A 23,899-nucleotide genomic window follows, 5' to 3' on the forward strand; every position below is an offset into this window, starting at 1 on the left:
TTTTGGGTTTTGAACAACCAAATATAAAATAAAAAAGAAGAAAAGCTTAAAACAGGAAAATTGCAGCAAAAAACAGCCCTAATAATAAAAACAAACTATACCAACTTTAAATACTTTTCAAAACACTTCCTGCAAAACTAGTTGGTTACAAACAGAAGTATGAAACAACTCTTTTACTTTCCACTCACTACAAAAATGAATTTAAAGAGGATGACAGATTTAAATGTAAATTCCAGAATGTTAAAACTACATCAGGGTTCCTTCCTTTTTATACCAGCCCTGAAACTGAAATGGAAAAAGATAGGGAAAACACTGGTAGATATAGGGAAAAGCAATTATTTTCTAAACAAGACTCCAGTAGCCCCAGAAATATGAACAAAAATTGGCAAAAAGAATTGTGTCAAGTGAAAACATAAAGCTTCTGCACATGAAAAGAAATAACTATCAGTGTCATAGGACAATGCATAGTTCAGGAAAAGACCTTTTATCAACATTTCATCAAATAAAAGATTAATAGTCAGCATATAGAAGAGCTCAAAAAATCAAGAACAAAAGAGCAAACAAGCCAATCAAAAATGGGGAAATAAATTGAACGGATAGCTCTCAGGTGAAGTACTATAGCTAATAAATATGTGGAAAAAACATCAGCATTCTTAGCTATCAAGTAAATGCACACTACTAGTACTCTGTGATTACACCTCTCCTCAGTCAGAATAGCAATCATCAAGAGAACAAAGAAAAATCAATGCTTCCAAGGATACAAGTAAAAAGCAACCCTCATACATTGGTATTGGTAATGGAAATGTGCTACAGCTATGGATATCAGTGTGGAAGCTCACCAGAAAGGAAGCAAACAAGAAAACCAAATATAGTACTACTTAATAATGCTGCTGTACCTCTTTGGGTATAGATCCTAAAGAGTTTAAAACAACATAAAAGACCAACACGTGCCCTGGTCCAATTGACAATACCAAAGTCATGGAATCATGCTCTGCATTAACAAAACACCAAAGCATATGGCAAATATGGCATGTGTTCACAATGGTGGACAGTGCATCATTAATAAACAATGAAATTTGTATGAAAATTGATGGAATTGTGGATATCATTTGAAAAGTTATGAGCCAAGCTCAAAAAAGCAAAACATTGCATCTTTCTTCTTCTGTGAGAAATCTAGATTTTCAATAAGGGTAATAATAATAAATGGATAGAAGTATGAAACAGAGTCCATCTGCAGGCATCAGTGCAATGTGGAAGGGGAAAGGTGAGGGTACTGGTACATGAAGAACCTGGAAGTAGGTTAACATAGATATGAAGTAAGCAAAATGAAACCCTCCAAAAAGTGTTTGAAACATTGAGAGGACAGAGGGAAAATTAACAGTTCAAAAGAGAAGAGGTGAAGTTGTTCACAAAACACTTGAAGCAACCATGAAATTGGTACAACAAAACCCACTTATAATATTAATGTAGCCTAATAAAAATCCACAATTTAAACTCAAACTGATTATCAAAATTAAAACCTCAATAAAAAATAACTCACCATAAAAACTAAGCTCCTCCACAAAACACCCCCAAAAAAAACTTCAAAAATCTTTACCAATACCCAAATATAATGAATATAAAAAAGCTGTGAGCTCTACTGCTTGAGTCACAGAAGCAGGCCATTCTGCTCCATTATTTTGAAAATGGGGTCTTGGGAAATATTGCTCTGGCTGGCCTTATCCATAATCCTTCCAATCTCAGCTAGGATTATAGATGTGAGACTCATGCCACTACCATCTTTTAGATATTTTAAATAAGCATATCCAGATGCTTTAACAGCAACCCAATATAGTAAACTATTTTGCTTTAAGGATAGAAACACAGTCCACATACATTTATACATATGATGGATAAAAAAGTACAAGCTATAACTCTTAACCAAAAGCCCAATACAGAATGCAAATCATTTGGGAATCTATAGTCCCACACAAAAAATTTAAACTAGAATAACTAATAACATCCAAATATACACGACAAATCAAAATACAGCTAATATAAATATTAAAATTTTCTGAATGACAACAACCATAACTAGTTCAAAACATGTGTGCTCTCAAATAAAAAAGACCTTAATATTTCCACAATCACCTAAGATAAAAATAGCAACCATAAATACTTAAACATTATTATCAACTTTAAAATGACTATTATATCTGGCTATTCCAAACTAATTACTTCAAGCTAGTTAATTCATATTAGTTAATTCCAACTAATTCAGAAGACCCCTTTATGAGTAAAACAACAAAACCACATATATAAAAAGTAAAAAATGCCACTAAATAAATTGGTTAAATTCCTGTAATTACAAAAAAGTTTTAATACTCAAAATTAATAAGTGGTGTGCTACTTATTAAATACTAAAAGAATTATATAAAAAACCTCACTGAAAAACTCATAACAAAATGTGATAGTTATGTGACAATAACCTAAGGTTTTGCCTAATGCTATGTTGGATGGTAAGTGTACTATCATATAGCAGTAGATTAAAAAAACTAAAGGTGTTACAAAACCTCCTACTTTACCAGGATTAAATCATACAAAAGATTTAATTTTAACAGGCATGATCATTTATTTTCATACCTTCAATAACATTAAATATAACATACAAAATTCCCATCCAAGTAAACTCAAAAGTCTTTCTACAGCATTTCAAGGCATGTCTCTCCTAAACTGAAAAATATAATAACAAACCAAATGTTCTTCAAAAATAACATGTTTCTCAAACTTCAAATTTCTGCTCAAGTAGAAACTAATACCCTCATAATCTTTTGTGCTATTTTTATATTACAAATATTTCAATGTCTCCTTAGTCCTGAAGAATCTCCACAACCAGATCAATACTCTGTGTCATTGTTTACCTTGCATTAATGACCTTCTAAGTATTTCTGGAAACACATTCGTAAAACATCATAACTCTCTCCATGATTATATATCTATTACTCTGCTGGCCCTTATTTTATTTTTGTTATAGACATTCTTCTCTAGTATATCATGTAATATCTTTTCAAATATGAAAACATACCATTCTGCTGCTATCATCCTATCCCAGCAGTCTAGAGACTAGCTTTTTCTTGTTACCTCTCCACCAAAAATGGTGTGACTATCAGTACCTTGTTAGGCAGAACTGATTACCCTATGAACTGAAAAGAGGTATAAAAGACTTGACTCCTGACAACTAAAGGATCAAAGTCACTTAGTGAGAAATAAAGCACTTTAACATAAGGACAAGTGACATTGAACCCCAATGCAAGCCAGAGTAATGAGTTGAGAGTAGAAAATAAAACAATGTATCAGCAATTCTTTCAGGAAAGTATTGGAGTAATTCTTCCAAATACACCATGAATTAAGTTACTACATAAAGTAAAAAACTACAATGGTATTTAAAAAAACACTTCCTGTAAAATTCCTCTGACCTTTCCCTGTTGAGTAATAAGCCCCAAGAATGAAAAATCCATGTCTCAATCCATTTGCTTCTAAATATGCCAATAAGAGTTACAAAATATAAGCAACCTTGTCACAAAACCCTTTGGTAAGATCTTCTTAGACACAATGGTTCTTTCATGGGGGGAATAACTTCAAAGTCTTACAATAATAAGCAGACTAAAAGTAACCCAAATCCTAACATGAAAACACAACTCCTGAAATAGGCCTTCTCTAAGCTCTACCTCAACTTGGCTAGTGCAGAGACATGAGATGATGGTACAATCAGTATTTAAAGATCTTCATAATTTGTATTATATATAATCTCTGTGAGTCATATATTTCCCAAAAATTTACCATGCATTGTTTTCACACCATAATTTAATTAATAATACAAGAAGAGGCCAAATTTTATAGTATTCTTCCTGATGAGAAATATGACATTAAAGTTTGTAGGGGTAGAGAAAATAGATTTTTCAGATGCACATTTGAGGGATGCTTTGTGTACTCTTACATTTCCCCCTATTTGGCATAAACATGATGAAAACTTGTTTCTCTCACTCTCACACATTTTTTATGAAGAATTTTATTTTTTGTTTGCCCCCCCTACAGACAAATGATGTGTATTTATTTCTCTCAGGCATAGTTGCATAAGCAGACATTCAAACATTCCTTATGTTCATCACTTTGATATTGACTATGGGACTCTTACATGTATCCCCTCAAGATAGTAAGAGTTCCCTTACAAGGTTAGGTACATGAACCTCTGCAAGTATCCAGGTAGTGAGTATGAATCTTGAAGTGATACAATGACCTCAGGGATTTTCGTACAAACAGGTACTATGACACGTGTAATCAATGTGTGTTCAAGGATGTGCTTCTCAAAGACAGTTCTGACCTACATTTATTCTCAGAGATCTTCTACAGTAAAATTTCTCCTATATAGGTTAGTGGTCATAAGATCCTAAATAAAAAATAGGATGTCTAACCTTCATCATACAGTTATGTGGTAAGTGTATTCAAAACCTCTTTTTCAACATATTCTGGTAGTAGGTGCTGTGTTAACAAACCTTGGAATCTGTAACAATTTTACTGAATATGAATTTTAGTAGTTCCAAGGAATGAAAGTAGATGTTGAGCCTGTGAACCCTGAGGAGTTCATTGTCATTATTGTTGACCTTCCAACACAAAAGAATTATCCATGTTTCCAGGACAAAAGGGATTAGAGTTTCTGAAACTCTGTAAACTTTGAAGTAATACATGGATCCAGTTAGAGATGAAATACTATATAATGGAAAGAAGGTGGGAGGGGCTATGTGTCCTTTTAGGGCAAACTGTATCTAAAAGGGAGGAAAAGGGGAACAGGTACCAGAGAAAAGGTTAGATCAAAAAGAATTAACCTAGAAGGTAACACCCACGCACAGGAAATCAATGTGAGTCAATGCCCTGTATAGCTATCCTTATCTCAACCAGCAAAAACCCTTGTCCCTTCCTGTTATTGCTTATACTCTCTCTACAACAAAATTAGAAATAAGGGCAAAATAGTTTCTGCTGGGTATTGAGGGGGGGGAAGGGAGAGGGCGGAGTGGGTGGTAAGGGAGGGGGTGGGGGCAGGGGGGAGAAATGACCCAAGCCTTGTATGCACATATGAATAATAAAAGTTTAAAAATAAATAAATAAATAAAGGTACTAAATGTTCCTAAGAAGCTCCGTTTGGTACCTATACTTCATTCTTCAGAGCATCCCACCTAAACTTGCTTATCTTTCCCAGACAAGACCCAATTATTAACTTCTCTCTTCTTTTCTGGGAAACCATAGTACTCAGAACACTGGTCTTTGAACCCTGGACAACTGAGGGTAGGTTGGGTAATGAGGATACCCAACCTACCCTCAGCCAAAGGAATCAGCAACTACCCATTGTATTCAAACACTCACTTTTCTATTACCCTCCCTTAAAAACTCCTTTACAACTTCCTATTAATTGTCCTACAGAGTGCATGCTCTCTATTCCACTCTATTCCATCAACTCTTTCCTCCTTGGGAAAGTAAGTAAAACTTTTTTCTGAATTACCTCTGGTCCTTGTGAAATTTTTCACACCTTGCACAATGGGCACACTACTGCTACATAATAAGTATGTTTTTTTTCTTTCCATTCTCTTCATAAGACCAGATTAACCCTTAAAGGATTGCCTGAGTAATCTTACTAGATAAGAGACAACTGCACATGTGACATGGCAGACCATCTGATGTTAAATATCCAGGTAGTTGAGGATTTTGAGCCACTCACAGTGTTGACATGCTTTTTTTGTGCATATGCTAGTAAGGTCTCAGAGAGTTTACAAGTTTGTGAAGGTGCCACATTCATTCAGTCTGTCAGCAAAGCCTTACTGTGTTCAGATGAACTTCCAAGTGATGTTTTAGACACAATCACTTTTCCATATTTTCTTCCATACTATAATGAAAATATAAGACATTTACCCATAGCACTGCTACTAACCATCATTTTACAATATCCTTGCTAACAGAGCAAGCAAAGGGAGACACCTAATTTTAGAGGCATGAACGGTGGTGTGGGCCTAATCATGGCACAAAACTTCTGCCCATCAAAAATGTAGATAAGTGGTGATCTAAGCCAAACCCTTCCTATCAACAGGTTTTGATACAGTGCTCCAGGTCAAACTGGCAGTGTCCTTAGAAATTGTAGTGACCAAAGACTTAAACATTTTATGTGCCCAAAATTTGTATGTCAGTGTTTCAACACAGTGACCCTAAAAGACGTCCTCTAACACAGATCTTCCCTACAACTATATCAGCAAAATGTTCATGTTCTAACTGTGCTGTGTACTCCAAGGTCTCCAAACCTTGCATTCAATCCTATGGAGTCTGCTTCCTCCCTACTTTTCCCATCTCAAATCTGGCTTTTGAGCATGAATTCCTTTATATTCTTTCTTTCACAAAGATAAGGCCTACTAAAACAACCCACAAAAACCTTGATACTATTAAAAACCAGAAAGAATGTTTCCCCTACGAGTTAACAAAAATAAATTTAAAAAAATTCAAATACATGTTCCTTCTTCTATAATAGATATGTCACAAAATACAGATTTGCTGAAATGGTTCTTCATTTCAGAAGGCCCTGTTCAAGGGAGTTCAAGGTCATCCCTGGAAATAAACTAAGAGATGTTTTCTCAGAAAACATGCTTAGTGACTCAAGAGTGTAATGCCAGCTATGTGGAGGATATTGGTGGTAGGATCTTGGTGTCATGCTTACACAGGTTAGAAGCAAAATCATGTGTGATAAAAAGTGCATAAAAGCCAAAAGAGGTACAGATATACTTTAAGGGACACAGTGATTACTTAGGGAGTGCCAGGTCTGTATACAAACACAAGTTACCCATACTTAAATGACTAAATACATCAAAAAGAAAAAATATATTTAAAACATTATGTCTCCTGGATATACATATGAATCATATTTTCAGGTGATATGCTCATTAAAATAAACAGAAATTGAAACAATGACTCAGGACTATGATGCTAATATTCTCATCAAAGAGTCAAACAAACAGCAGAGAAAATTATGTACTACCAATTGAACTTATCAAATTAAAAGTAGGAATTTAAACCTCAAAATCATATGATCTATTCGAAAATAGAATATTAAATCTGTTTAAAATTGTTTTAAATGGGAAGCACTCCATATAACAGTGTAAAAGAGAGGGCATATGTGAGCAAAGTGAATTATATGCATAATGACAATATCACAATGAGATGCCTATATTTAATATATGCTAATAAACAAAATGTGAATAAAAACTGATGCGATCAACTCTCCAGCTAAAAACATGAAACAATCAGTACCTAGTGACTATAATTTTAAAAAGTTGTCCTTCAAAACTTAAAAATTCTGCTTTGTTCTTAGAAAAAGTGAAATGAATCATAAAAATATGAAAATAATCTGAGTCAAAAAACCAACAAGTATTTTTTCATTGTTGTGCTGGGTTGTGGTACATTTTGGCATTTAGAAAACTTCTTACTATATATCAAATATATCATGCTTGAATTCATTCCTTCCACCACTCCCCTTTATCCCCCCAATCCCATTCCAGGAACAATTTCAATAAGTACATTCCATTTACATTCAGGTGTACACAGTATTTGCACTACATTCACCCTCTCAAATCATGTCACCACTTCTTCCCATCTCCCACTGCTACCACCCTCCCAGGCAGGCACTACTGTGTCCTGTTCTCTGATTTTGTAAAAGAAAAGATATCACATTTTTGAGATTTAAGATACCTACATAGGGAGTTTCCTTGTTTCATTTCCATGTGTATGTATTACAACCCAAATTGGTTAATTACCTCTATTTTTCTTCTTTCTACCTTAGTCTCCTTGTTATGAGTATTTCAACATTTTTAAAAAATTCTGTATTCATTCCTGTATAGAGAGTATATCAACCATATTCACCTTCTCAACTTCCTTCTTTTACCTGTCCCTCTCAAATGTGGCCTCCCCCTAGTGTAATCTATTTTTCATTATACTGTTATATTTTTATTAGGTCTGTTTCCTACATATAAGAGTTATCCATTTCCATCCATTTATCTACTAACAACAAGATTTTTCTTTGGGCTGAATAAAATTTCATTGTATATAAACACTACATTTTCTTAATTGATTCATCAATAGTGTGGCATCTTGGCTGTTTCCATAGCTTAGCTATTGTGAATAATGCTGCAATAAACATGGGTGTGCATATATCTTCATTGTAACCTGACTTACATTCCTTTGGGCATACCCCTATGAGTAGAACTGCAGTAGCCTATGGCAGTTCTATTTATAAATTTATGAGGTATCTCCATGCTCTTTTCAATATTGGTTGTAGTAACTTACATTCCCAAAAGCAGACAATGAGGGTTCCATTTTCTCCACATCCTAGCAAACATTTGTTGCTGTCTGTGTTCTTGATGGTAGGCATTCTAAGTGGAGTGAGATAGAATCTTAATGTGCTTTTGATTTGTATTTCTTTTATGGCATATTGATATTTCTTCATATGTTTCTTTTTTTGTTTTTGCTATTTATACCTCTTCCAAACAATGCAATTAGTAAATGGGCAGAAGAAGGGCAAATGTCTAATATGTAAAGAAATATTCAACATTTTTAACCATAAAAGGACTACATCTCACAATGAAACTGAGATTCTATCTCACCCCTGTCAGAATGGCAATCTTTAAGGAAATAAAAGTGAACTACATATGCTCTTCAGGATGTAGGGTAAATGGAGCCTTTCTACACTGTTGGTGGACATGCAAACAAGTTCAACCACTACTGAAATCAATAGGACTGATTAAAGTAGATCTAACTTAAGACCTTGCCTGCCTCTGTTGTGCATAGATCTGAAGGAGTATAAATCAACATACAAGAGAAACAATTGCATACCTATGTTTATTTAGAATCAGCCTACATACCCAACAACAGATGAATGGATAAAGATAATGTGGAATATACACACAGTAGAGAGCCAAATATGACAGATGTTTGGTCATATGTGCAATCTAGGCCTACTCTGATGAGAAAGATAATAATGGGAAGTAAGTATAGAAGGGGGATTCTCTGTGGATATCACAGGAGGGGACATGGGAAAAGAAGAATGTACTTTGTGCAGAGAAGAAATGCACATTACATATATACATGAAAATAGTACACTGAACCTTATTAATGCTATTTGAAAACAGGGAGGGAACAGAGTAATGTTTGAGAATATGAGAGGATGGGTGACTTATTCAACATACTGTATGTGCTGCAAAGATATTGTTAACTCCTTATACTTTGTCTCAAATTTCTCTCTAAAATTTCTTGTTCAACAAAAGTGGTCAACTCCATTATTAGGCAACAATAATTTAACTTCTTTATGGGCCACAATACAGGTAGATATTGGCCATTCTATGTAATTCTTGAGCACAACATAAAAAATGCTAGGAGGTAGTGGCTCATACCTCCAATCCTACCTACTTAGGAAGTTAAGACCAGGACTGTGGTTTGAGGCCAGCCCTAGTAAATAGTTTACTAGACCCCATCCCAAAAATTATCAGGGCAAAATGGACTGGAAGCATGACTCAATAGTTATACTACCTACTTTAAAAGCATGAAACTCTCAGTTCAAATTTCAGTCACAACAAAATAGAAATATAATGTTCCCAAGAAGTTCTTCTCAAAAATAATTCAAGTATGATATGTTTGATATACTGTAAGAACATTTGCAAATTACAGAATGTACCCCAACCCTGTAAAACAATAAAAAATTTGAAAAAAAGAAAATCTTCAGATCTAAACATAAAAGCAACTAAGACACAATAACAATTCAGTCTACTATTTACTTTGAAAGTTCCTCATATCCCACAAAAAACCACATTAATCCTAAATATGAAATGAAATACACCTTTAATTTGTAAGTTTATGTGAATTAGAATATTGGTACCTTACCAATCTTATTAAAACTCACCTATTCTCTCTTTTTTGAAATAATATAATAAATGAAAACTTATACATACTTTACAATACATGGGCCTTATTTACCACATAGCCTCTAATCTCTATAATATTTTGGCTCAAATACTTATACACAGTCTCTCCTAGGTGTTATTAATTTTACAAATATATTATTCCACATTCCTCTAAATCCAAAATCTTCATTTTTATTTACATTTAAAGAAACATATACAGATACTATAAATGAAGCCCATTAAACTTAAACTATATTGCCTCAATGATTCACAGCCTACATGTATTAAAAGATACTCTGAATAAAATATTACAAATGAAAAATCATAGCCAAAAACCCACAATATGTAAATTTATGTTAAGCTATACAATAAAAAATTTAAATGAAAATAGTTAATATTCTAAAAGATGCAATTGATCAAGTGAAATATAATTGGCCTATTCCTATTAATAACACTGTCAAACATCCTAAACATATACTATACAGGATTGCAATGACTTTCTTGTGTTTAAAACATATGCACTTTCAAATTAAAAAAATTCTATTGAATAACTGAATTTTGAATCAATGCTTCTCTAAAGAAGTTACTTTCAGTTTGCTGTGGTGTTCCATCTGAAATTCCAGCACTAGGAAGACAAAGGTAGAAGGATCATGAGTTTAAGGTCAGAATAAGGAAGACTGAGGCAGGAGGATCATGAGCTTGCTACAAAGTGACTTATCAGGCTGCATAGCAATGTCTTGTCTCAAAAAATTACTAGAAGTTGTGGCATTCAGTAATTAAAGTGAGATTTCAATATTTTCACTAGTCAAAGTAAATTTTATAAAGAAGAAATGTTTTAATTTCACATAGGACTTTAAACAGTTGTATAGCAAAAAAAGAGCTCACACCCACAGGATTATGAGTGCAAGCAATAACGTGGCAGGTCCTGGTTGGCTGCAGGCAGCTGAATTCTGGTAACTGATTGGTTCTACAGGTAGCATGAAGCTGGTTGTGACATCAGGCATCAAGTTTTTCAGTTAAAGCCATAGAAACCTTTTGCTGGTCTATCAAGGTTCAAACATTGCCTCATGTTGAGTCCTTCTCTGTCAAAGCTATGTATCCTTAAGGTGAGAAAGAGTGGGTTTGGGTTTGGTGGTGGCATATCTGCTGCTGAACGGACTAGGGGAAGCCATGACCATCTGAGAGAGGTACAATTTCTACTCCTAAGATGGATAAGATGCAGGGTGGGCATCAGAAAATTTTACCTTTGTGATATAAACTAGCTGCTCACTTCTACTCTGGTCTGAACAGTGTGTTCAGAATTATGGAATTTTAAATTTCTCATGTCTTAAGTGAGGGGATAATGAGTCAGGTAGAGAGAGTTTCACAACATATTCCCTATCAAATTAATGATACAACCTTGGAGCCCATTGATGACTGGCAAACCTTTGATGGTAAGATAAATATTCTGGGGGATTATGAACTATTTAGAGCAGGGACATCTAATTCTGAGGAACAGTTCATGAAGAACAGTTCCTTCTTCAGGGAAGGAAGATAAAGTCAGCGGGATTCCTCAAAAGGCTCTTGGTGATAATTGTTTCTTGTTCTTTCAGCTTGTAGCATTCAATGGCTTATGGCAGCCAGACTTCAGCCTTGGTTTTCATCATTACATGGACTTCTTTATCTCAATCTAAAAAGTCCTGTTAAAATCCAAATCCAAGTACAAAGTATGTTTTTACTCATATAGGGAACTCAGACCTAAAAACAAGATATAACATAATTGCAAAAAGTGGATCATTGGGGGTAACAAGAAGGTTCAGAAGACTGGAAAGGACAAGGCAGTGGGTCTGGATGATAGCAGAATGCTTCATAAATATATATGACATATTTATATATAGGTGTGTATATGTATATATGTATATAAAATATGATATAAATATATATGTAGGAAAATATATAGAGATATCCTTATATATGTAAAATAGCATATTGATAACACAAAACTTTAAGGATAGAGGGAACAGAGTTAAGGAAGAGAAATATAGACATGGTAAACTTGATAAAACTACATTCTATACATGTATCTAAATATCACAATTAAAACCCTTTACACGAAGTTTATAAAAAATAAATATCATGAAAATAAAGTATGGATTATCCAGACAATGCATTTCACTTTGTATTAATCCATGTATTTAGGAAGAGTTGAAGGTACATAAAGGTGGTCATCCTGGAAAAAGAAATTGTATCATGAGACATATTTGTACTTGTTTTCCAACAGGTTCTCTGAAAGATATCAGAGTGTAGCCTAAAAGATTTTTCACCCTTAATTGCTAAGAATGAGTTCATTGTTCATGTGGCTGCTCACAAATGCAGAACAACTGACATGCAATATATAGGTAGGCAAAGAGCATTTGTTTCTACTATTAGATATATGTAATAAGCATTTTAGAAGACACTACTGTTTCTCTAATATTTTTGTTATGCATGCCATTCATGTACTAATGGATCCCTAATATTTCCAGGAAGCACGATATTTTTTGTAAGCTTTCTGATAGACAATGTAAATTTATTGTCTGTACTCCATAGAGGTATAAGAATTATCCCAATGCTTTTTATTATGTTCATTGCTTAGTATATATGAATGTTGGAATTATTACAGGCTCCCTCTTAAGGAAATGAGAGTTCCCTTACAAGTCAGTGTGGGTGCAAGTGTCATTAGTTTGGACAGATCCTGAATTGGGACAACGACCTTATGAATATACAAATGTTCAGGTAGAATTGGGAAAAGAAAGAATTGACTTCAAATGATATGTTTTTCAGAGGGAGTCAGTTTCACATAATGACTCATACATATCTTCAAGAGTTCAATTTCTCCTGTGTACATAAGTTTTGTTTTGACCATAAATCCCATTCCCAGAACATTGTACCTTCATCTACAACTTAAAGGACTGGGGCATTCCTAAACACTTCTTACAACAAGCTTTTCATGCTGGAGGTATGATAAGAAACTATACAGCCCTTACTTTTGTTAGTGGTTATACATGCGTAGTTTTCCTATGGCAAGAAAATCTATGTTGAACCTGTGAATATTGAGGTATTTATTGTATGGTCATTCATTATCATGGTTTACCTGAAAAAATGAGACAATTCAGAAATTTCAAGTTTCCCGTCTAAAAAATGATGGATGCTCCTGAAATTGTCTTAGCTCTGAAGTAATCAATGAATATAGACAGAGTTAAAGTGTCCTTAATAATGTCATGGACAATTGAAGGGGCAGTTGTCCTGGTAGGGCATGCTGTCTGTTGAAACACAATTTTGTATGTTGTATTTTGTATGCTTCTTCATGAGAACACAATGACTTAAAGGATCATTGACAGAGCCCAAGTACATTTCTATGTAAGTCACAAACTGCACATGTGACAGGTTAGACACACTGATTTTAAATATGCAGGCAGGTAAGGAGATTGTGTCCCCAGAGTATTGCCGTGTTTTTTTGCATGTTTCAAATGGTGTTTTAGGTTATGTACCATTTGAAAAAGAAGGTTCATTCAATTGCTAACATCTCTTACTCTTAGATATACATCTGTAGACTATTCTGAAGACTATCATATTTCCCTCTTATTGATATGATTAAAGAAACCACATATGTCCATAGAAACATTATCCAGCATCATGTTATGGTATTTTTGGTATAGGTAATGCATATTTGAAGCACATAATATAAATGCTAAAGGGTGAACTAGGAAGCTTTTGAGTTATATGAGGCAGGAAATAAAGGCTATTGAGAGAGGAAGTGCTCTCTTCCTAGTCTGTGTCCCTGGATTCCTACAAATCTGGAAGTGGTATATCTGGATCCCAAACCGATACAATGACTTTAGGAATGACATGTGCCATAAAGAATTTCCATCATGTGTTTTTTTGAGATGGGTGAATACATCCCAGTTAGCCAAAAATGATCATAATGTTGACCATCCCTTACATCTATGGAAGTACTCTTTTTAGCCTAAATCAGACCATCATGTATGTAGACCAATGAAAACTGCATTCCTAATCTTTTTGTCACTATACTCTTATTTCTTATCCTCAGTAAGAAATGACATTTTGCTTACCAACTGTTATATACCTGAGTTTCAGTTTTTATATGATTGAGAAATTCATGTTAAATCTGCGTTTGCTGAGACATTGGTTGTTTCATGCTTCACTGTCATTTTTGTTGACCTTGAGTATAGTTGTAAGTATAAGATATTTTACAGACATTTGTCAATAAGTAAAATGAAGTCTTCTAACAATAGAATCACCTAGAATTAATCTAACTGTCCTGATAGAAAAAAAGTATACTTGTCAAGAAAAAAGATGGGTGTTTTGATAGATCAAAATGCATCCTGAAACACATTTGTAGAAGTTTTATTACAGTTTTTCAGAAAGAGAGCTTGGTGATTCCAAAACATTATTGACTAATTATAGGTACAAACTAGGTATATGAATAAAAGTAGGTAAATACAGCATAAACAGTGGTTCTAGATACCAAATTGCTTATTTGGGGGAGAAATATGAAACCATCACCATGGAAAATGACTGGTATTGAGATACAGGTTGGTGTGGGCCTAAATAACAGCATAGTATAGTTGCCCTTTAAAACAGTCAAATGATGACAGTATTTATATCATGTCTTGTCAGTGGGGTCTGAAATCAGTGGCTCAGGTAAAAAAGGATAAAACCTTTAGCAGTTGTATTGGCCATGGTTTTAAACATTTAATAGAGAAGAGAAAATTTATGTTGAACCTAAAAATTTTGAGGGAATGATAATATCAGTTTCCATTTTCAATCTGTAGTCAGAGCATAAAAGAAATAAACCCAGAAATTTTCTTCAGGTGTGTAGTGAAAAGAGTATGGCCTGTTCTGATGCTACTATTAACCTCAAATTAATCAACATATCTTGGCAAACTTCAAGTGTCCCTTAGGGGTATGTTGAGAATGTCAATTTGGTAAGTATCTTAAAGAACAAGTGTGTTCTGAGAGGCATTTTTCTATGTGTTTTTTCAGGTTCGCTACCAGAGAACTCAAAACCCCTGGAAAGATTCTTCACAGGGGTTTTCTAATAACCAGGTGGGTGATAAACTGATCATAGTGCTGCAGGGTAATATACATATAGGTAACATTGACACCAAAGGAATACTTAATCAGAGGCTGCAAGTATAAAATGAATATTGTATTAAATGATCTTTATGAAATCATACATGAGCATTCCTTCTAGTGCACCTCTCTTTCAATTCACAATATGTAGTAAAAATAACACAGTGATTCAATGATTCCTCTGATTTGTCCCCTAGAAAAATGCCTACCACACCAATTCTTTTTTTGTTCAGTACTAGGGTTTGAAATCAGTGCCTTCACCTTGAGCCACTCCACCAGTCTTAATTTTGTGAAGGGTTTTTTGAAATAGGGTCTTGTGAACTTTTTACCTAGGTTGAGTTGGAACCATGATCCTCCTGAGTAGCTAGGACTATAGATGTGAGCCACCTGCACCTGGCTTTTATTTTTTACAATTCTTTTGATCAAAAAAAGAAACCATGACAATAAAATAACAAAGAAAATAGGCCATAAGACTCTAGTTTAATAAGAGCACCCCAAACCCCATGTCTCCATGTGTGGATAATAACATTACAATATTACAAGTTAAAAATGATTAAAAGTTACGAGGTATCTGACACACAAAAGAAATTACTTTCCTGAAAAATATTTAAGTCTAATTCTGTAAACACATTTAGCTAATATAAATAGTCTTGAAAGAACTTCTTCTGTCTCCACCACATTGTATCATTTCAGGATCCATTGGATCATTTCTGTATTCCACTCTGCTTTGCATGCATTGCCCTACTTTGCCTTACTTGTGTAGTGCATTCTTTGCCAGTCTTTTCCCTTGTTAATTTTCTTAAAATTAATTTCAATGACCCATTCAAGAACAAAAATGAGTAATGAACTGAGTATTTTTCGTTTATCAAAGACTTCCTCAACTCATCTCCAGTAACAGAAGTTTAGGTGAACAAGCAAGAAGTAGCAGTGCTCTTGCATCATCCAAAATGAGCATCAGATAGAATGCAGGGCATTGCCTTGCTTCTTAAATTTCCTTTGCTTCTCCTTTTTTCTCTTTTTTTTATGTCTTTTTATTTTCTCTGCTTCATGAAGACATTTAAATATACTTTTTGACTAACCCACTTTTTACACTGTGAGAATCTGCCTTTTAGAAAATGAGAACTTCATCAGAGAGCTCCAAAGATAAGCCCCCATCAGATTTTAAATATATGCTGAGTAGTGGAGATGGGTCAAGCAAAGGACTCTGGATAGAACTTAGAAGCTTGACCAAGCAGTTACAGATGCATTTTTTCAAGCTAAAAGTTAAATTTCCATCTGAGACCTAGTGGAAACCCTGCAGCATATTGGTAATGCTCAGAAGTCTTTGTCTTCATAAGCAGCACACTTTTTATCCAAAATACCTTTTAAGCACATACCTCATTCCTAGACTGAATGAAACATTCCTGGATAGTACACTGATATTTATAAAGGGTTTGCCTCCCCATACTCAGGCCACTCAGTGCTCCACACAAGTTGGAGATAATCTGAAACAAATGACACAATATGTAACACATCTCTGAAAAAAGTCACAAACAACAAGTTCATATTAGGCCACAGAATTTAACTCTCACAACAGAAACCTATCCTTAGGATACTTTTAGCTTTTGCCATTATTGATGGCAAGAAGCTAAAATGTTAACTGGTTCTCTATCTCCAACTCTCTCTCTTTGCCATTGCTTTACCTGACACCAAGCCTATAAATCTGTCAAACAACATGTCACTGCTTCTTTTTGAAAAACATGAGAATTCTTAAAGTTTTTTTTTTATTTATTAGAGCTTACTTTGAAAACAAATTACAAATTGTCTAGCTTTTTACTTCAGGACCTCAGGTCATATTTTTCCTTTAGATTTGCTTAACAGCAAAATATTTAAACACAAATTTTGATATTGTAAACTGCAGTTGAGTTGTTCACATATCTCTCTTTTTATTAAGTTGATTAAAAAAACTCCAAAGCTATTTAATCCTAAACTTAATAAATAGTAAATATTCTAAAAAAAAAAACCTCACTCCTTAACGTTAGTCTTTTTATCCAGTCCACCAAAACATATTCCTATCCATTATTTCAACACAAAGGATCACTTACCATCAAACCAAGATTCCATTCCATCTCACCCACTTCTGTTAGAATAGCAATCATCAAGAAAACAAACAATAAAACCTTGTTAGAATGTGTGGAGGAAGGAAAACTGAACACACTCATTGTGAATGTAAGCAAGTTTCACCACAATGGCAATCAGTATGGAAACTCATCAAAAAACAATGAATAATATAACTAAAAATAACTGTACATAGTGATCCTGTTATACAATTGTTAGGCATAGATCCAAAGTAGTGTAAATCAACATAAAAGAATGACAACTACATACCCACTTTCATTGCAGCACTATTCACAATAGTCAAGCTTTGGAATCATTCTAGGTGCAAAACAACCAATAATTTGAATACATTTTTGTAGAGGGTGGGACTTAAGGGATAAGTTTCATTCTTCTATGTGTACCCACTGGTTTTGTGCAAAAACATTTCTATCTATATATCTGAGACAGGTCAAGGTATCCCTGCGAAACAAATTTGTCATCAAGTGGAGAATGTCTGGTGTAGAGGTCAATGGTGCTGTGAGTCAAAATCTTACCATACAATGTCTGGCTCTCCTATATATAGATTAGTATGAGGTTGTCCCTAACCGCTCTTGTTACTAACATTTGTTATGTGTGTGCAGGTTAGAAATGATTGTATTCCTTATCATTCATTTATAGTGACCCTGAGTTTACACATTTTATGTGTTGGAGAAAATGTGGGTATTGGGACATGTTGTGTCATGGATAATTGACATTTTGCTTGACCTGAAGTCTTCTTGTAAGTATAGGATATTTTCAGCCTCCAATCAGCAAAGGAAGGACTCTCCAGACCATTCAGTTCAACAGGAGTTGATTCATGTATCAATGTAGAGTTGAAAGCTATGTCAAAAATTGTATTTGAACTAATAGACAGGTGTCCTAATAGTACAACTTATATCCTTAAACACATCTGTGTGTGTAGTTGTTGTTATGGGTTTTGCCTAATTCTTTGTAGTTCTTGCCAAATACACAGGGATCAGAAGTTGTCACATCACTCATCTGAAAACTCATTATTTTCTGATATATATTTGAGGAATGATTTTCATTCTAATATTTCCCTGTATGTTTGGCCTCTATATAGTGAAAATGCAAATATATGCCTCATATTCCTAATCAACAGTAAGAAATTCTTGTATCTTCACAAATAGTAACTGTGCATTCAATGCTCCAAGTGATAAAGGCATAAGCAGAGATCCACAAATGTTCATAATATCCATCCATGCACTCTTGACCAAGGAATATTTTTAGGCTTTACTCTGGAGAGCAAGACGTCTATTTAATATCTCTGTTTATTAAGGCCAAGGTGGTATAACTGTATCCTAAGAAGATAGATACAAGAGCTAGTATATTACCAAGAACATGGTTATCATCAGGTTTTTACCAAATCCTTTTGCAATGATATCTCTTAAAGAGAGCAACCAGTACTGACAGTGAGCCAATAAAGCCCTCTCATGGAACACTGCTGATATGCATGTACATGCTTGTATGGGCCTAGGTGACAGCAAAGAATTTCTGCCCATCAAAAACACAGATAAGGGTTTACTATGTTCCAAAACTATGTCATATTTTGTTTGTCCTGGCTCAGATCAAGCTAACAGTGTCATTATTAATTGCACTGAACTTATATGTCACTGATCTAGTCCTGTCAGCCCAGAATGAGTTATTTTTGTCATTGTGGGGGAGGGGTTATGTTGTACATGTTAAGAGAGTAAATGATGACCCCTGACCCCTCTTGCTGACATTAATCTCAAATTAATCCAAGTATCTAGTTAGAGCTCACATGTCCATATAACAATGACTTTGTACATATCACTATGCAGGAGTCCGTGAAGAGAAATTGTCCCCAAACATGATCATGTATGTTATCCTTTAAGTTTCCTAGAAGTCATCCCAAATATGCCAGAAAGATTCTAGAATGGAGCTTGCTAATATCCAACAGAGTGGAGTGATAAAGTGGACAGCACAGTGCCCATTATCTCATCATAAACATGCAGGTAGCTGAGAAGGTTGTGCCTGGTTTCACCATATCTTTTTCATGTTGCACATTCCCATCTCAGCTTGTGTACATGTATGATGTGATGCCACATTCACTCTTTAGGTACCTTTCTACTTTCAGATATGTTTAATAGATCACTATGAGACACTTCTATTTCCCCCAAATTTTTATCCTGCAAACATTCATCTCCAAATATCTCCTTAATATTTGTAGGAAGCATCATGTATCATTGTGGTTTCCTGAGGAAAAATGGGAAATTAATGCTCATATAGGTAGAGGCATAATAAAGAGTCCATGTAATTTTGATTGTGTCTACTCTAGGGTGTTGAGGCTGGAATTCTAACAGGTTTCCTTTTGTAAGAGTATTTCTACAAGGCTGTGTGGGTGAACCTCTGTAAGTGTGCAGAGAATATAGATGGATCATGAATTGATGCAATGACTTTCGAATTTTTAATTTTGTGCGATGACACATGTAACAATTTATTTTAGCATGATATCTTTCTGAGAGAGAGATAATGAATACAAACTTACTCACAGACATCATCAAGATAAAATGTTTCATAATGGTTAAGTGCTGATATTACCATAAATCATAGGGTAGGTTGTTTTATGTCCATTTACAGACCTGAGGACTGAGTGTTCCTAACCCTATTTTAACATAATTTTGAGGCACTTGCTTTGATAAGAACCCTTGAAGCCCTAACAATTTTAGTGATTATGTGGTTTTAGCTTTTCTCTGACCAACACCCTTATGTTGAAACTTCCAATACTAATGTAGTTTTAGTATACTGGCTCATTTTCACTGTTACTGATTTGACCAAACAGGAGGACACTTAAGATATCTTCCATACTTCCAATCTAGAAAGGTTGGAAGTTATTGAAATTCTGTCACCTCTGAAGTAGTCTGTAATTCTAGGTCTAGTTTAATGACAGTATAAAATATTCATGCATGTGGGAAGGGAAACCTGTTCTGTGGGAGAAAACTGAACCCTAAAACACAGATTTTATTGTGTTTTTCCTTCTAGTTACCAGAACACAGTGAACATTAGAGGATTGTAGATAAAATCTTGACTATAAGGAAGTAAGTGCAGAAGTAAACATGAAAGTGGACACAATCTGCTTGTAAATGTCCTGATAGGTGAGGAGGCAGTGCCTTGCCTGGTTTTGCCATTTTCCCTCTGACTCCCGGTGGAGGCCATGTGGCTCCTGGTGTAAAGAACATAAGAAGACAGTCTTCATAAGCAGCACACTTTCAGCCAAATACCATTTTGGCACATGCCTCATTCTTTAGGCTTTAAGGAATATTCCCATCTCTCCTAAAAGGAGTACATAAATGGTAGCTCTTTAAATATCAAGGCCAATTAGTTCCCCACCAGGCAGAGATAATCTGAGACACATGATAAAAGAATTTATACTCATCTGAAAAAAATCACTGAACACCAAGTTTACAGACTCCAGACATCTAAGTCTCATTGCAGAAAGCTCACACCTTTCCTGACAGCAAGAACCTATGAAGAAATTCTTTACCTCTACCTCACTCCCCTTAAATTTTTGCAGTTACTCCACCTAACGCAAATCCTATAAGACAAGCTGCTAGTGTCTTTCTTTATCTTCCTACATAACACAATTCCTGAGTTTACTTTCATTTTCTTTTTGAAGTTTACAATATAATTTAAAATATTATTCATTGCCTAATGAGGTTCTTTAATTTGGGGTTTTAGTTCATGTTTTTGTCTTAGATTTCCTTTACTTAGAAAAAACTCTTGAATATGTGGCTTTGTATTATGTACTACAATTACATTATTTATTCGCTAATTTTTCAATGAGCCATCGATTGTTCAAAATGTGTTGGTCAATAGCCATCCATTTGAATGGCTTTTGTAGATTTCCTTGACAACAGTTTCTAATTTTATTCCATCATGGTTTGTTAGGATACAAGTAATTATTTTGATATTTTTGCTAAGCTTTGCTTTATGATGTAGGATATATATTTTCAAAAATTTGAATGGGCCACTGAGTAAAACGTGTAATATACTGTTTTAGGATTGAATACTCTATAAATGCATACTATAACAGTTTAGTCTATTGCATTGCTTCGTTCTAGGATATCTTTGTTAATTTGATGTCTACATATTGTGTAGTGATGAGAGGGGAATGTTTGGATCTCCCACAATTACAGTATCTGGACCTGTATGTTCCTTTAAACTCATAAACCCTTATTGTGTGAACTTGGAAGCACTGATGTTTGGTGCATATATTTGTTAATGGCTTTTGGTATATTCTCTCTCCCTGCTGATTTCTTGCTGGTCTGCTCAGATAGTTATTCTGTTTGAGGTAATTTTACATTTTTGTTATCACAGTCACCCTTCACTAAAATATAAAATATACCACTAACTGTCTCTTAAACTCATATGAAACAAATACATGTATATGAATTCTTTGAAAAATCCAAGGAAAGTTTCTAATCACACAATATTTCATGGGTGGGAACTGTTTCCCTTGCCCTTCTACATCTAGATGATGAAGATCATTGACAAAGGAAGACCATACATTGCTCTATCACTTTAACCAGACATCTCTTTATTTATAAAAATGATAAAAATATCTCAAAGTTATATGCTCCTACATTTTATGTAACACATGTGAAATATTCTTTATAAACCTAACTCTTTAAAATTAAACTTTCAAAGATTATACCTTTATGTAGTCAATAGCCAAGATTGCTGCTTACCAATAATTTCAAACAAAAACAAGTACTTACCATCATAAAATGCCGACTCTCCTATGTCCTTTCCTTTATCTGCATTAAGAGAAGCCATACAAATTCTTTACCCAAATGCAAAACTCCCAGAAATAACTCTAAAAAGGTTTTCCAATAATATTATTATAATCCTACTCAGAGTATTTTTAGAGTTCAAACAACTTATCAACTAAATTGAAATAATCTATTTTAATATCTGAAAAGGCCACATATCATAAACATCAAACCTTGATCCTCACTTATCACCATAGCTGCTATTGTTTGCCTCATCATGTCATTTTCCTAGGCTCCTGATTAAATAGGAATTTTAAATGTGTTCAAAAATAGGTCTGCGTATCACACACTTGTATGGAAGAGACATCACTTCAACAAACTGTAACCAATTAATGAACCTCATTCTAAAATATTAAGAAACTATCCTTGTCAATGCACATTGGTTAGATAGAGACATGACTCAAGTAAGAGAATGCCTGCCTAGAAATCAGGACGTCCAAATTTCAAAACCCAATTATTGTAAAAGGTAATAATAATAACACAAAACAAAAAATCAACAAGATGATTGATTTTAGATGGAATTCTTCTGAAAGATCTTTGATTTCCATTCTGTGGTTCCCTGCTCCTTTTCCACAAAATTCAAATATCAATTTCAGACTGATGAGTGAACCAATTACCATAACTTATAATTATGAAATTATATACTAAGAAATTACGAATGTAAAAACGTTTACAACAAAACATGTTACAAAAATAGGCCTAATAAATATTTAGAACTAAAAATACTTGGCCTATGAATAAAAGCCAAACATTTAATACATAAAGTTTTTTCATTCATAGCAAATTATAAATAAATTTAAAAGTCTCTGAATCCACATATACATTTATGCAGACATTATAAAAACTTAGGCAAACTTAAAGAAACCTTAACTCACCAACCCAAAAGAGTTGGTGACATGGCTCAAGTGGTGAAGCACTTGCTTACAATGCAAACTGTCCTGAGAACCAGAAATAAATTAATAAATACATAAACAAAAACAAATGAACAAAAGCTTTGAAAAGACCTCCAACACAGCCAATGCCCCCTGAAACATCAAAAACAACATAAACAAGATCTCAGAAACACCATCTACTCCCACTATTACTACCACCTCAATACTCCAGGGTCAGTTTCTCCACTTCATCTTACCCTGGCCACAAGACACTTCTGTTCCATCTCCCAGTTCATCCATAATCAGACTTCCAGCTTATCACTCTCAGTTTCATTACCATTGTTTAATACAATTATTCCCTACTAAATAGCCCACAGTATACCCTCATATGATCCAAGAAGAAATAAAATGTCTCCTAAAAAATAACACATATAACTAAATAACAATACAATTACATGTTACTTCTTCTTTAACAAATGTATCTCAATATAAAGCTAGGATCAAATGATTCTCACAAGATCTTAAATACTGTTAATAAGTTCAAAGCTATAGATATTACTTAAGTTAAAATGAAGAGTTTATAATTCACATTTTCAGTGGACTAGACATCTATATATAAACACAAATTTTGGACAATGACTCAGGATTATGCTGATGATATATGTGTCAATATTATTTGATACTATGTAAGAACTTTTAAAAATGCCACAATGTACCCCCTAACAGCACAACAATTAAAAAAACTATCCAATAAAAAAGCCAATGAAATCAGTAAAAAAGTAATGTATCCCAAAACCAACACAAATTAAAAAGATCAACTTAAAAGTGTTAAGTATAACTTAAAAACTTATATAATCACTGCTTCCTTAAAAACATAAAACAAACAAAACAAAAGACCAATTATTTCTGAAAAATTATACAAAATTACACACTGAAAAAATATTACTGAGATGCTAGGTCAAATATAAAAGTGCCGATAAGCAAATTATTATCAATTTAAATGCTAAAGCCAATGAACACC

The 23,899-nt window shown here is 34.0% G+C and overlaps 1 pseudogene; it reads right to left on the reverse strand.

The window, feature by feature from the left end:
- The window catches only part of LOC141418137 (ral guanine nucleotide dissociation stimulator-like), a 502,720-nt pseudogene that overhangs the window by 237,749 nt on the left and 241,072 nt on the right, over positions 1–23,899 (reverse strand).

The sequence above is a fragment of the Castor canadensis genome, chromosome 2 (assembly GCF_047511655.1).
Source record: "Castor canadensis chromosome 2, mCasCan1.hap1v2, whole genome shotgun sequence".
NCBI classification, from domain to species: Eukaryota; Metazoa; Chordata; class Mammalia; order Rodentia; family Castoridae; genus Castor; species Castor canadensis.